General features: G+C 46.6%; 1 protein-coding gene across 1 annotated transcript in view; it reads right to left on the reverse strand.

The window, feature by feature from the left end:
* Positions 1-14,049, reverse strand: part of DDX31 (DEAD-box helicase 31) — a 73,539-nt gene that overhangs the window by 2,155 nt on the left and 57,335 nt on the right. The window lies entirely within an intron of this gene.

A 14,049-nucleotide genomic window follows, 5' to 3' on the forward strand; every position in this document is an offset into this window, starting at 1 on the left:
AAGACTCTTAAAAATATTTCTGACCCTGCAAAACTCAAACACAGGATGCAGGCCAGTCAACTCCTCATGAAGGCTTAGACCAGCAACTTTCTACAGCCCACACAGACCTGCCCTAGTCCACTCGGAAAATGCCCAAGGTTGAAAATCAATCTCAGATGTTCAATCACAGAAACTGTTCTCAAAAGACAGCAGACCTACCATCTGATCAGTGGATCAGAGGAAGAAGTTGGTAAACGTCCAATCACACACAAGCATGATTATGAAAATTGAGCAAAATAATGCTTAAGACAGGATTTTAACCAAAACAACAATAAAGCAATTACTGATAAATCCACACTGCCTTGTTGGCAATTCCTTCACACTCAAAATGGCAGTGTCTTAGGATAACACAGTGTCACAGAATTCTTACAAAAAGCAGATGTTATGCTCTACTACTATATTTATAGCATCTTCTTTGCTGTAATAATCAGAGTTAACTGGGCCGAAATTGTGGTCAAAATGAATAAACATAACAGAATGTCTTTAAAACCCAAGAATTAGAAACAAAACTAATATTGTGCTATTAACCTGATTATGAAAGCTTGTAGAATCCCATCGTAACTGGGTTAAAGCAATAATACCGATTTATAATCACACTCCCGAGGACAGGGTTACAGTCACACGATGGTGTTTTCTATTTTAACGTATCGGAAGAAACACAAAGTCAACCTCTGTGGGGAAAAAAAGATTTGAAATAAGGGGATGATTAGGAGAAGATATTTAAGGGCCAGGAGTTTACAGGGTGCGTGCATGCGTCAGGGGCAGGATTTAGCAAGAAGTTTAGAATTACACAGGAAAGATATCCTAGATTCTGTGCGAAATGATTTACATACATTTTCTCCTATAATCCTTGCTGGAGGTAGGTAGATATAATTATTTTCCTCATTTTATAAATAAGGACACTAAGATTCAAGAAGTTTAAGTAACTTGCCCAAGACCATTTAGCTAGTCAGTGCACAAGCCAAGATGCAGCCCCCGGACAGGTGGACTCAAAGCCTACGCTCTTCCCACTAGGCTGCCTGTCCAGGAGGAGAGAACAAGTTGCAGGATCGGCTGTGGCAGGAAGGCCCGGCAGGACCAACGGTAGAAAATGGCCATGACGTGATGTGGAGCAGTCCTTGGTGGTCTCACGAGGACTGCTCCAGTAGGACGATGGGGCAGGAGCCAGATGACTAAGGAGTAAGGAGTGGTGAGGGGAGAGAGCAGGGCTGCAGGGTGGCTCTGTCACTCACTTGCTGAGGACATGGAATGAGTGACTCCAGCTCTGTGCCTCAGTTTCCTCACGTGGGAATGGGGATGACACTGAGAATGGAGCTCGTAAGCCTCTATAAGAATTAGATGAAGTAAAACATAAAAAGTGCTAGCTGGTGGCTGGAACCTGGATTTTAGCCACAGTTGCAAATGAGGAAATTGAGGTCTGGAGAAGCCATGCACCTCCCCCAGGGCCACCCAGTAGCCAGGATGGACTCAGTGGCTCTTGACAGCTGGGGGAGGGCTCTTCTGATGGCATTTGCCATTGCCCAAAGAGCAGTGATCCTAACCCTGGGACGCCTGCCCTGTGTGGACCACGGGCACTGCAGTCTCGGGTGGAGGTCCCGACTTCGGAGGACTGATGTGTGGTCGGGAAGCAGCAGAGACAAGGCCTACAGCCGAGAACACTCCACTTGTGCCAAGCTGAAGCCTGCCAGTTCTTGTGCTTGTAGTTTATTTTTAGTCAGGTTACATGACAGACAGAGTGAAAAGGTTCTGACAGGAAGGAATGCTTTTCTTCCCTCTTGTTTGAAGCCAGGTTCACAATGCTTATAATTTTAAATGTAACAACCTGAGTTTCAAAATATGCAAAATTTCAGTCAAAATATTCTTGCCAGCCTAAGCTTTAGCACGTCAATGATTGCTCCTACCACTGCTAAGCAAAATAAATAACCAGAATCTTATCTGAGCGATTGATACACTAATTGCTTCCAGAGTTACAGGGCAGGCTGCAGGGGCATCTTCCAGCAAAGGTGCTCGGGCAGCACACCTGTGCTCACCTGGCAGACCACCAGGCAAAGCCCAAGAGATGGGCTCCAAACCTACCCCACGTACGTAACCCACACAGTGGGCAGACGCACACCTCTGAAGCCCCCTACTGGGGCCACTTGCACAGCTCCTTGGAACCTGTCCCTTCACAGACAAACAGCTGGGTCTGAGGCAGAAGAAGGCAATTGCCAGTGCACATATCGAGCCACTGAACAGGAATGTTTATTAAGGACCTTCGAGGTCACGGTGCGTGGGAGAGGATGCCACTAGAAAGTACGTCATGGAGATGGGCCTGCTCACCTGCAGGTTATGATCACATTTCCTAGCTATTTCATCACTTTATTCTAGTCAATGTCCTTTCAGCTTGGAACACAAACCCAGCAGTCCACTAACGCAGAGGCCCTTGGTGGTCCAGCAGTTGAGCAGGGGCCCATGTTCCCAGACCCAGATCTCTTCCTTGGGTGGAAGAACCTGGGGGCCAACCCTGCAGGGGTTTCACCTACTGTCATGACAGCCCCCTCAACGGGATCCCGTTGTCCCTCAGCCAGCTCCCTGTCTCCTTTTCCTTTGTTCTGAGGCCCAATGCTAAAAAGGCAAAGTGCATATGGGAAGATGAACTGTTCTAAACCCAAGCATGCGACGGGCGCTCAATTCCTTCTTCTGCCAAGCTGCAGTGCTCCCAGGAACTTGCCAACTTTCTTGCCCTCCTTGCCCTCCAAATACCCGAACCCCTCTCAAACGGGCTTCTCCACCATAGTAATCCTTTAGTTACCAAGCAACAGATCAGTTTATCTAACCACAGGGAACTCCCTTATAGTGAAGGCTGAATAACCCCCCCTTGGTTACCAGGCTGGATTACTCAGCAGGACAGGCAGATGCCACTTGCACTGCCAATAAGGTGAAATCACAGCCTAATTAGTAAATCAATATATTCTCCTACAGTGACCACTAAAGAAGAGAGATCACAGGGCCATCTCTCAACTTCACCTACAAATTCACAGAATGATCTTCCTAGATAAAAAGTCATTTTAATGCAGGCTTTTGATAATGGCATTCTTTTATAGGACAGAATTTTAAAATTTTATTTATGTATTAAGTTTATCACTATTTTCTTTTATGTTTTATGGCTTTATGCTTAGAAAAGTCTTCATCCTAGGAATTCAAAAATATTCAAGTATATTTTCATCTAGTCTGCTACTGATTTAATTTCTTCTAGGTTTTATTATGATTTATGGGTATGATGTGGAAAATTTATTTCTTCCCAAGAGTTATCCAGTTGTCCATGACAGTCACTGAACAATAAATCCTTTCCCCAAGGTTTTGAAGTGCACCTCTAGAACGCTTCCTTCAGACTTTCAGAACTCATTTCCTGCAGGCAGTGTTTAAAGAGCATTCCATGACAATGATGCGGTTAATGGGTCCAACCAAATGGATTAAAACATGACCAGGGCCACGAGGCAAGGGCTGTAATGCAACAGCTGAGATTTGAGCCCAGGAAGTACGACTCCCCAGGTTCCATACTTAACCACCGTGCTATAGTTTTCTAAACAAGGAGCAAGTTCTTTGCATGAAATATTTTAATATAGAAACAATGTTCGCATTACCTCAAATCTCAAATACTTTTGGAACTCAAAAAAGGAAATCTCTTAAAAGTAACAGTTGAATAACTAAAGAAAAAAACCAAAAAATCCTATGATTTGTTCGATCTCATTTTAGACAAATGAAAATGTCATCATATACCAAAGAAAAGAAAGAAAAAGAGAAGAATCCATATCCCTGTATGTTTATATGCACAGAAGTCTGAAGGAGATACAAACTGTGAAGCAAGGTTGACTTAGGTCGTGGGCTTATGGGTAATCTTTAAGCTTTTCTCTACGACCTGGATTTTTATAATAAGCATGTATTATTTTTATAATTAGAAAGTAACTGTATATTCATTTTAGGGGGTAAAGAAGCAAATGGGCTTGGTACTAACTGAAATACTAAAAAAATGAAAAAGAAAAGAAAATGGTAGAATTTTGTCCTATGCCAAAATGCAAAACATTTTTTTTTTTAGACAGAGTCTCGCTCTGTTGCCTGGGCTAGAGTGAGTGCCGTGGTGTCAGCCTAGCTCACAGCAACCTCAAACTCCTGGGCTCAAGTGATCCTCTGGCCCCAGCCTCCCAGAGTGCTAGGACTATAGGCGTGAGCCACCTTGCCTGGCCCAAACTATTTTAATTTCTGCTTATCAAAACCCTCTTTGCCTTTTGGCTGTCAGTTTGTCTGATTTTGTGAGTGCTTTTTCTGAGTGAGAGGTATAAGTAAAACAGACAGACAGGCAGACTGAGACCTCTTCAGACAGACTGGGGACTGGTCAAGTGCACTCCTCTAATCGGAATGAGTCTGCTCGTAGCAAATGTTCCAGGGCCTCAGGCAGGCCCGAGGACTCTGCCGAGGAAGCATGTCCCCTCCTGCGAGAGAAGCCCGGGCTCTAAGTCACTGCAGAAGGAGACAGTGATGCGTCAGGTGGCTTGTGGCCGACTGGAAGTTTCTGCACTCGTGCCTAGCTCCACGACTGATGAAAAGGCTTAATGTCTGAGTGGGGTTTTGGTGGCTCTCAGAGCACGGTAAGGGTAACAAGCAACTCCAGAGGGAATCTGACACCCAGTCCCCCCAACGCTCAGAGTAGCAGAGGTGGGAATCAGCTGGTGTGGGGTGAAAGTTTAGCCTACTGAAAAGGGGACACACTACCCAACCTTTTACAGTCAGTGAAGGTAAAGGAATTGTATCGGGACTCCTAATCTTTGGGTTCTATTTTGGCAGAGATGCATGCTGGCAGGCCAATCATTTTAGCAATGCTTTCTCAGGATCAAAGCAAGTGTTCTGTAAAACTGCCAGGGCCCCAGAAGAGATACCCCTTCCAGGTGAGCCCTGCTGTGGCAGTAGATACCGCAGAGAAATTCCTGAGAGTGACTTTGTGGACGCAGACAGAGACTGAGCCAAAGATGAAGATCTAGTTAAGAGTAGAAAAGGAGAACTCTGAGCCCTGGGCCAAGGGCAGGCAGTGTAGAACATAGGCAATTAGGAAATGCCCGTTAACGCCATGATTGGTTTGCTGACAGGGTAAAAGAGCCGGCATGTATCGAACTCCCTCGCTCTAAGCTCGGCGCTGGGCCACGAGCTACATGTCCATTATCTTTCCCCACACCCGACACACCAATCCCATGGTACCCCATCTTACCAGTAAGCTGTTGCTGAGTGCTAGGGTTAGGATCAAACTCAGGAATGTCTGACTCCAATAAGAAAAAGGAAAGAGATAATATGAAGATATGAACCAGAATCCAAGAAATGGATGGGAACTTTGAGATTATTTAGCCCAAAACTCTTATACAAGTTCTGTCAGAACTTGAGCATGAACCTCAGAAGGCAGGTGGCAGTGCTGGGGACAGGGCAGAGGACCAGAATTCTGATGATCTTGGGTGGAATCCCAGTTCTGCCACTGTCCTAGCCGATGACCTTGTAGAGTCAGCAGCTTTCTCTAAGCTTAGCTTCCCACACATCAGAAAGGGCTCACGTGTAGGAACAGGGCTAGCACAAAAGGTAAAACGAACTACACAGCACGTTGAAGTGCTTTATAAATTTTAACTCTCTGTGAAAATATTATGAATTATTGTTAAGATGGAGAAATACAGGGAGAACATGAAAACAATTAGGTGTATTTGGGACAGGTATGACTAGATCCTCAAAATACCGACAAACTAGGGGCAGAATTCCAGCCCCAAATCCTAGGGCTCAGCCCTCTGGGCCTGTCCTGTTTGACATTATTATCAATGACTTGGATGATATTATGTGGCATATCTGTCACATGTGCAGATGGAAAGAAGTCTGCAGGGACAGTTAATACACTGGATGACAGAATACCCACACCACCAACAGACCAAAAGGATGAGCAGACGTAAGGTCTTGTTCTTGGGGGGGGGGAGGTTTATAAATTATCACGAGTGCAAACGGGCAGGAATTTAGTCTGCAAGTTTTGACCCGGAACCAGAAGGTCTGGGTTCAAATCCCAGCTCTGCCCTGTGGACAGCAGTTCCCTCCTCTATAAAATGGGGATGATGCGATGATCGCAGGGGGACCACAGCAGACCATCTGTGGTACATCATGGCACATCAGTGGTAGCCACCGTATCTGCTGTTATCATCACTTGCACTAACAGAAGTGACTGTCCTACACTACTTCTTGCTGGGCGGTCTCTATCGTACATTTGGATAATTTTGTGAACCAGACTTTGAAAAGAACTTGGACAAAATAGGATGGGCTGAGATAAGCCATCTAGATGGCAGGCAGCAACCATGTGGACCAAGGAGCAGCTGGAGGTGCTGGGGCTGTAGAGCCTGGGACAGGGTTCACCCTGGAGAAGCAAGGCCGCTGAGTAGGGGAATCCTGGCACTATTTCCTGTAGGCTGTGGAACTTACAAGCTGAGGTACCAAAGCATTCGTCACAGTGCCTGTGTGAAGGCACTCATGGAATGTTGACTGTTATTAATAGGACAGAAAAGAGAAAAGGGGAGGTAGCTAGGAGCCATCATCAGGTATCTGACACATTGTCATGTGGACCAGGGACTGGTTTGATCAATGATAACACCACCTTGTAGTTCTGTGTTTGCAAATCATGTACATATAGCATTTGAATCTCACAGAGACTGAACAGTAGAAATCAGACCAAAGGGTGGAAAATGAAAGTGATCAGCTCGGGCTCGTTTTCAGGAGCTCTACCAGAGAGCAGCGTGCACCATGCAACGGGCAGCCCTGGAGCAGTGAGCCGCTGGGACACCAGCAGTGTGAAGCAGAGGCCACACAGACCATGGGAGGAGTGATGGGACTCGTGGGACTAGGGCCAGGCCAGGCCAAGCTGGGCAGACTCAAGGAAGCCTCTATGAAGTTTTCACGTTTTCTTTAGAGATCAGAGAGAGGAAGTGGGGCAGCGTAGAGGAGCCAGCATTTACCCACTCCCACTCTAAGCTCAGCACTGGGCTATGAGCTATGCATTCATTATCTTTCCCATGCCCTACGTACCAACCCTGTGGTATCCCCATCTTACAGGTAAGCTGTTGCTGAGTGCTAGGTTGGGATCAAACTCACGAATGTCTGACTCCAAAGCCCACGCTCCTTCCAGACCTGGAGGAAACGGGAGGAGAAGTGGATCCAGATCTTGCCCACACTCCCTTCTTCTCAAAGATGTTCCAACAACTGCCTCAGTGAACAGAAAGCTTCTACAACCCACTCCAGTGTTTGTTTCTCTGATGGTTTCAAATTCTTCCATATACACAACCAACATATCTCCGGCTTTAAGTTCATTTCTTTGCTTACATGAAGAATTATCTGCTCACGGATGACAGGGTTCATGTACTTACTACCTCACCCAGTGCTGACTCTAGAGAACAGCAGTGTTCAAATGGGGCGCGTGAGAGGCACACAAGGGAGTGACTAAGAGCTTGGGCTCTGGGATCTCTCAGACTCAGAGCCACGTGAGTGGCTCCAGGTTTCTCACTGGTCACTGAGGATCTGTCCTTGGTCACAGGGACCTAGTAAGGTCTCGATGAGATAAGGTACATGAAGGACTCAGCTAGCAGGGTATATACGTACACCCTCAAGAGAGAGACTGCTGCTGCCACCACCAAAGAATTTAAAACCAACATGCAAAAAGTGTCACAGACTGGTGCTCTGGGATGCTGGTTCTCAAACTGCATCCCTCTTCTTGACTATTAAGTAGTCAACACATTTCTCTAAATTTCAGACCGTTGCTATAACATCAGGACCAGAATGAAGATTACATTTGAAAAGGACCCAAAGTCATCTGGTATAGGTTATAGATAACAAGATGAAAGGCTCTGGTATCATTAAAATAGAGACTGTGGAAGGGCTGGCACACACCTTCCAATCGCAGAAGGGAGCGCAATGACAGTGGAGCCAGATTAGAAGAGAAGAGAGAGTGGGCTCTAATACAGGATGGTTTGGGATGACTAAAACTAACCTGTGTGCAGCAAGGGGAGACCTGGGGGACAGTCACGTTTTCTCTTGATTTCTCAAATGGTATGAAATGGAAGAACTCTGAGCAAGGACAATCTGATGGGGAACTGGTACTCGCCTGTTGCTTGCAGCCTCATCTGGTCCTGCCAGTTCACGGTAGGCCAGCCGTATCCTCTAATTCCAGTGCTTGGACGGCTCCAGCAGTGAATGTGACGGTCTCCAGAATCCTCCCAGGAGAGGCTGGCTGGGTTCCTGTCCTTTGTTGTCAGCCCTGACTGCGTGACTGAAGGCACACCCTGTGCTTCCCGCTGTCTGCAGGTGACCCAGGTGTGGAGGAAGCTCAGGGTCACTGTGAAATCCCTCTAACCGCCTCATTAGCCGAATGGGGATGAGAGTACATTTGTTCCACAAGGAGGCAGAAGGCTGGTAATTGCATGGTATCAGATAGAAAAAAATAGTGGTAGAAGCAAAAGGCCAAATGCAAAAAGCTGTGTGTGCACAGCTGTAATTAAACCAGAGGCCTGAAAAGCAGGGCCACAAAACCTGACTGCAGAGAGAAGGGAAGGGAACGAAAACTGGACTGGCATTGGGTACGCTGAGAGGGGAAAGGGGCAAGTCCTCCAAAGGAGCATGTGCCCACACGGTACAACCCGTTTGGACCTGCCTGCGCAGACAACGTGAGTGAGCTCAGTAATCAACACATGAATTCATGTGACAAACAGTCCCCGAGTGACTTTGCACCTCTCCACCCAGGAGAAACCCAATCACCTTCCACTGCAGTTTTCCTGTCCCTTATTCCAGTGGGGACAAGAGTTTACTCTTCTCCTCCGTACAAACGCCCTAAAGAGATAATCCAGTATGGACTCCTAAGTCACCCATCCTACCTCCTTTGACAGAGAGACCACAAGAATATGCTCTTGTCTATAATCTGTGCAGCTCACCAAGGTTCTGTATTAAAATATTAACTAAACTTCATCCTTAAACCAATTACATTTAGCCAGCAACTCACTACCCTACCATGCTAAGGATGATACCCCATCACTTGTTCCAGGCAGGGACCACATTCTTCCAAGTTCCCAGGGGCTAAGCCTGGGTCAAGTTCATGATCATCTCTATCTTACTCTTAATCACTTTAGACTTTACTGAATCACGGTCTCCCGAGACAGGGCCTAGGCATCTGCGTTTTTATACACCTCCCCAGAAGACTCCGAGACCAGATTCTGCTTCCCCACACACAGCTACATCTGTCCTCATAGCTACTGCTGAGGTCCAGACTGTTTCTGGTCCTCAGGCACAGCTGAGTGATCTGACCCCACCTGGATACCTGCTCTGGCCTTATCTAGGGTAGGTGGAAACCCCCTCCTGAGCCCACCCATACTACATTCTGTGAGCTGATCCCCACGCCTCCTCCACCTGGCAAGTCAGGGAGAGAACCAGAGGCTGGGCCACGCTGTCCTTCCTGAGGACTGCTTTCATGCTGAGGAAGGAGACCCTGACCTCATGCTTGTTCTCTTAGACAGACTGACAGGTGGCATGTGGGCTCTGAAAGACAACCTCCCCGCCAGGTGGGGTTTGCTATTTTCCTGGTTCATTACCTAGGAAAGAAGGATTTATCTCTTTTTAATGTCAGAACAATTCCTTTTTTCTTTCCCTTTATGCATGTCCTCCCAGAATCACAGAATGCTTTCAGCTTCTACTCACCTACTCAAAAATATTTACTGAGCACCTATTGTGTGACAGGTACTATGGTAGGTGCTGGGGATAAAGGTTGAGCATCCCAAATCCAAAAATCAAAATGCTCCAAAATCTGAAACTTTTTGAGCACTGACATGACACTCAAGGGAAGCTTAACTGGTAAGTATAATGCAAATATTCCAAAATCCAAACTCTGAAATACTTCTGGTCCCAAGCATTTTGGATAAGGGATGCTCACTGGCCATGAGCAACAGCCAGACAAGGCTTCTGCTCTGAGTTACGCTTGAGAGGAGGGGCAACAGGAACACCACAAACAGATGTGAAAGTGCCACCACAAGGCAGGCAGGTCACGGAAGACTTCCTTGGGGAAGGGCTGGAGCACCAAGTGGAGGAGGAGGGGAGAGGTCCAGGCCCAGGCCCATTTAGGAAAAGGCCCCGAGGAGAGAGCGAGGGATAGGGGTGTCAGATGAGACTGAAAGGTCAGCAAAGGCCAGGCACGGGGGCCTGGTAAAGAGGGGGTTTGTCGTGGTCTGTTTTAATCACCAGAGTCATGGGTGTCACAGAAAGGCTCTAAGCCTGGGTGAGATTTCGGGGGGCGGGGAGGATGGAGGTTCTGGTTGCCTGTGGAGCAGTGGCTGCAGGAAGACTTGGTAGGAGACTGTTCCAGAAGTTCAGGTGAAGTTGAGGGGCTGAGAGCTGCTATTCACCGAGACAGTGTTTGGGAAGCTAAGGGAAGAGACTGATCCAAGGCCAGAGGGAGTGACAATGTGGGGCTGCTGAGGGATGGCGGAGATCAGCACTGACTCAGGTGTGGTGGATTTACAGGGAGAAATCCTCATGTTTCCAAGCGTGGCTGTGTCCAGCCTCTCATCTCATGTTTGGCCAGCCTGTCTTTTTACAGAATGCTAACTGGCTCAACGAAATCGAGAAAATTTTCACAGTGGGCAAGATGCCAGATTTGCCTTCAACTAATTAAGTGATATTAGGGAGGTTGTAAATGCCACGTAAAAATTGGCAGGCAAGCTGCTCTAATGATGAGAATATTGCTTTACAGGGAGATGCAGCTGCAGCTTCTTAATGCTCGTCTTTGAGAGACCTGGTTCCCTGTTTTCAAAGTTGTTCCTGATAAGAAAAGTTCAAGGGCACCACAAGGTTTCAGTTAACTACACTTCCCACTCTCTCAGTCCCAGGGATACGTGTCAGAACGGAGGCCAGGGGAGAGAAGCAACACAGTGAGGCGGTCACTGCAGCATCACAAGCGCTCCTGCTCACGTACGTGCCAGACACCGTGTGGATGTTTACACTCTTCATCTGGTTTAACCCCACGCTGGGAGGTAGCTTGAGGACCTTCCTTTGAGAGGCCAGGGAACTGAGGGATGGAGAGGCTGAGTGACCTGCCCAAAGGCACACAGATGACAAGTGGCCTAGCCAGGATTCAATCCAGATGTCGGTGTGAATCAAACCCACACTTAATCACTGTGTGACGCTCCCAGAGTTGGAATTTAAGGAATAAGGGAGGGGCAAAGGAGAGGGTTAGTGGGGGTACAGGCTTCTTGAGCTAGAGTACTATTCCACGTGGTAAGCTCTTACCAGTTACTTAACAATAACTGAACAAGCAAAGATAAGAATCATAGACAATGACATAGCCTAGACCTTCAAAGATGAAAAATACCAAAAATTGGGGCTTTGCAAAATCTCGAATTTGAACTTCAGTGTTGAAGCACTTGTGATAATTCAGATGGGAAAAATCTTATAACATGTGTCCTATCTACAAAGAAGGGGTGACTGGTATGTATGATTTCCACGAAGATGTTTACTTATCTTAGAAAATGAATGAATACTAGAAGTCCGGAAGTATGGAGGTTAAGGAAATGCTCTGCAGTGCTTGGCACACAAGCCACCAGGTGTGGGAGGTTCTGCCACGAGGCCAGAACCGGTGGAGCCAACCCCATGTAGCCTCTTCTTATGGAGCACACCTAGATCAATCACGTATTAAGGGATAAGAAACTTCCTAATGTTAGATCATTTACCTTATTGGATAAAACTGGGAAATATCAGGTAACATTTTAGCTAGGCTGGTTAGAGAAAATGTATACAGGTAAAACTATTTCTTTTAAGAACAGTCAACAATTCAGATTACTGTTCCCCTACTAACTTTAAAGAAAGGAGCTGAGAACAGGGGGACAAAATTATTGAATTACTGATAATGACAATGCCCCAGATGTTTCTGGGCTCTAAGAACATCAGAAAGACACAGATGGCAGAAGCCAAGGGTAAAACCAGTCTTAGATTGTCTGGGCAAAGACTAGTGTTTGGGTATAGCATATAATTCACACGAGACAGGATGGTTTAAAAGCAGCAGACTTGCTGTTTCCTATTGTCACAATAACACCCAGATCTTATGGCATAATAGTTTCTATATTTTTGAAGCATTTTCACAGAGGGTCAGAGATACAAGAGAATCGTGGCCCGACTGAGCATGCCTGCTTACCGTTCCTGGACACGTTCCGCGCATGCGCGGCTGCCTAGCAGACACCCTGGCACCCAACACAACTCTGCCTCTCCTAGCAGACAGTGTTGGTTTCAGCATCACCTCGAAAGGTGGAGCTTCTGGAAGGATATGTTACCTTTGCTTCTCAAGAACTGCGGAACCTACACAGCTTCCAAATAAGAACTGCATTTCATGGGAGGAAAATGCTGTTTCCGTGATGGATGTTGCTAAGGGGCCACTGAATATTTTAGCAATAGCACCAACTGCCTGTGTACATGTGTATGTCGGTGTTTGGGGTCGGGGTTGTTTTGACAGGCTTGTGCGCAGGTGTCAGAAGAGTTTTTGTGACTATGACTGTATTTCTATGTGTACAGGGAAGATATTTAGTGTTCCCTCTCAGAACTGAGAACTGAAAAAGTAAACCGAGACCTAGTTATTAAGATCTCATTTGGGGACATTATTTATTTTCTTTTTCTGAAAAGTGGTCGAGTAAAGAAATACAGGCAATAGAAGAGATAAAAATTCCCTTCACCACTGCATGGAAATGCCTAACAGTCTCCTAACCTGACCTGCCCTCGATGCACATTTTAGCGCCAGTCTGAACTCCTGCTTGGTGTGTGGCAGGTGAGGCGGGCTTCTGTGCACAGTCAGACGGATTTGATCTGCAGCCATCACAGGTTTGCACATAATATATAATTATTCTGGGCAGTAAACACCGTAAAATGGAATGCGGGGCAGTTTAGAGAACTCAGTACTATTATTTTATTCACCCATACAAAGCATAAGGAACCCATTCTCTTTCTTGACAGATGGATTTCAGAGGAAAGTCTCAGCTCAGAACAATAATTGTGGCCACAGCATAGCTCTCCGCACTTTGTGGGGTTTAATGGACTTTTCTTTCCAGTCCTCAAAAAGCAGCAACTGGCATTTGCTTGAGCCCTGACTGAGGTGTGGAAAATCTGTCAAGTTTTCTCTACTGCTTACCCTGACCACAATTATACGGTCCATGTGCAGATTAGCTGCAAAGTCATTCCTCCTCCAGGAGTGACAAGATTTCCCCAAATGAAAAATGGTACCTACTGTATCCTCTAGTGCCCGTCTGCCTTAGAAAGGCGGGGCGGGGGGAGGAGGATGTAGGGAGTTCGGGGAGAGATGCCTTCAAAAGAAAGCATAACAACGGGAAAAGTAGCTGTAACAGGGTGGTGACACGGCAGGAACAGAGAGCAGCATTGTCACGGGCAGAGTAATCCTGTGACACACTGCTGTCACTCACTGCCCGGCTCCCTGCCGCGCCAGCCAGACATCAAAGGCTGCCCCATACCATCTTACATGCTCTTTATCAGCTAATCAGTCCATTCTTCCCTACATAAAGCCCTGTTAAATCCCCTGCTCACAGGGGTATAGTGGTCTTGGTGCCCATCTGCTAGTGAGGGTCAGCTGAGGCAGGAGGCGGCGGGTTCTCTCTCCCTAGCGGCTTCTCAAGGTAAGGACAATGCTGTCTCCAACTCCCCCTCCCACATGCCTCACTGCTTCACTTTCCAGGATCTGGGTAGGCACTGAGGACGTTCTGGTCTGAAGAGCTGCTATCTGGATTAACACTTGCTAATGAAATTTCTAGCCATAAAGGTAGATCATCTGCTAACAATAAAACACTGGGGTTGCATTTATTTTCCGGGAGAGGAATAAACAGAGATATGTGTTTCTTAACAGTTCATCATTTGGCAGGTCTATTTCTACCTTCTCTAAGTGTCAACATTTCAGAGAAGGTGACACAGTGATCAGACTTCTGATTATGA

The sequence above is a fragment of the Eulemur rufifrons genome, chromosome 7 (genome assembly GCF_041146395.1).
Source record: "Eulemur rufifrons isolate Redbay chromosome 7, OSU_ERuf_1, whole genome shotgun sequence".
Taxonomy (NCBI): Eukaryota; Metazoa; Chordata; class Mammalia; order Primates; family Lemuridae; genus Eulemur; species Eulemur rufifrons.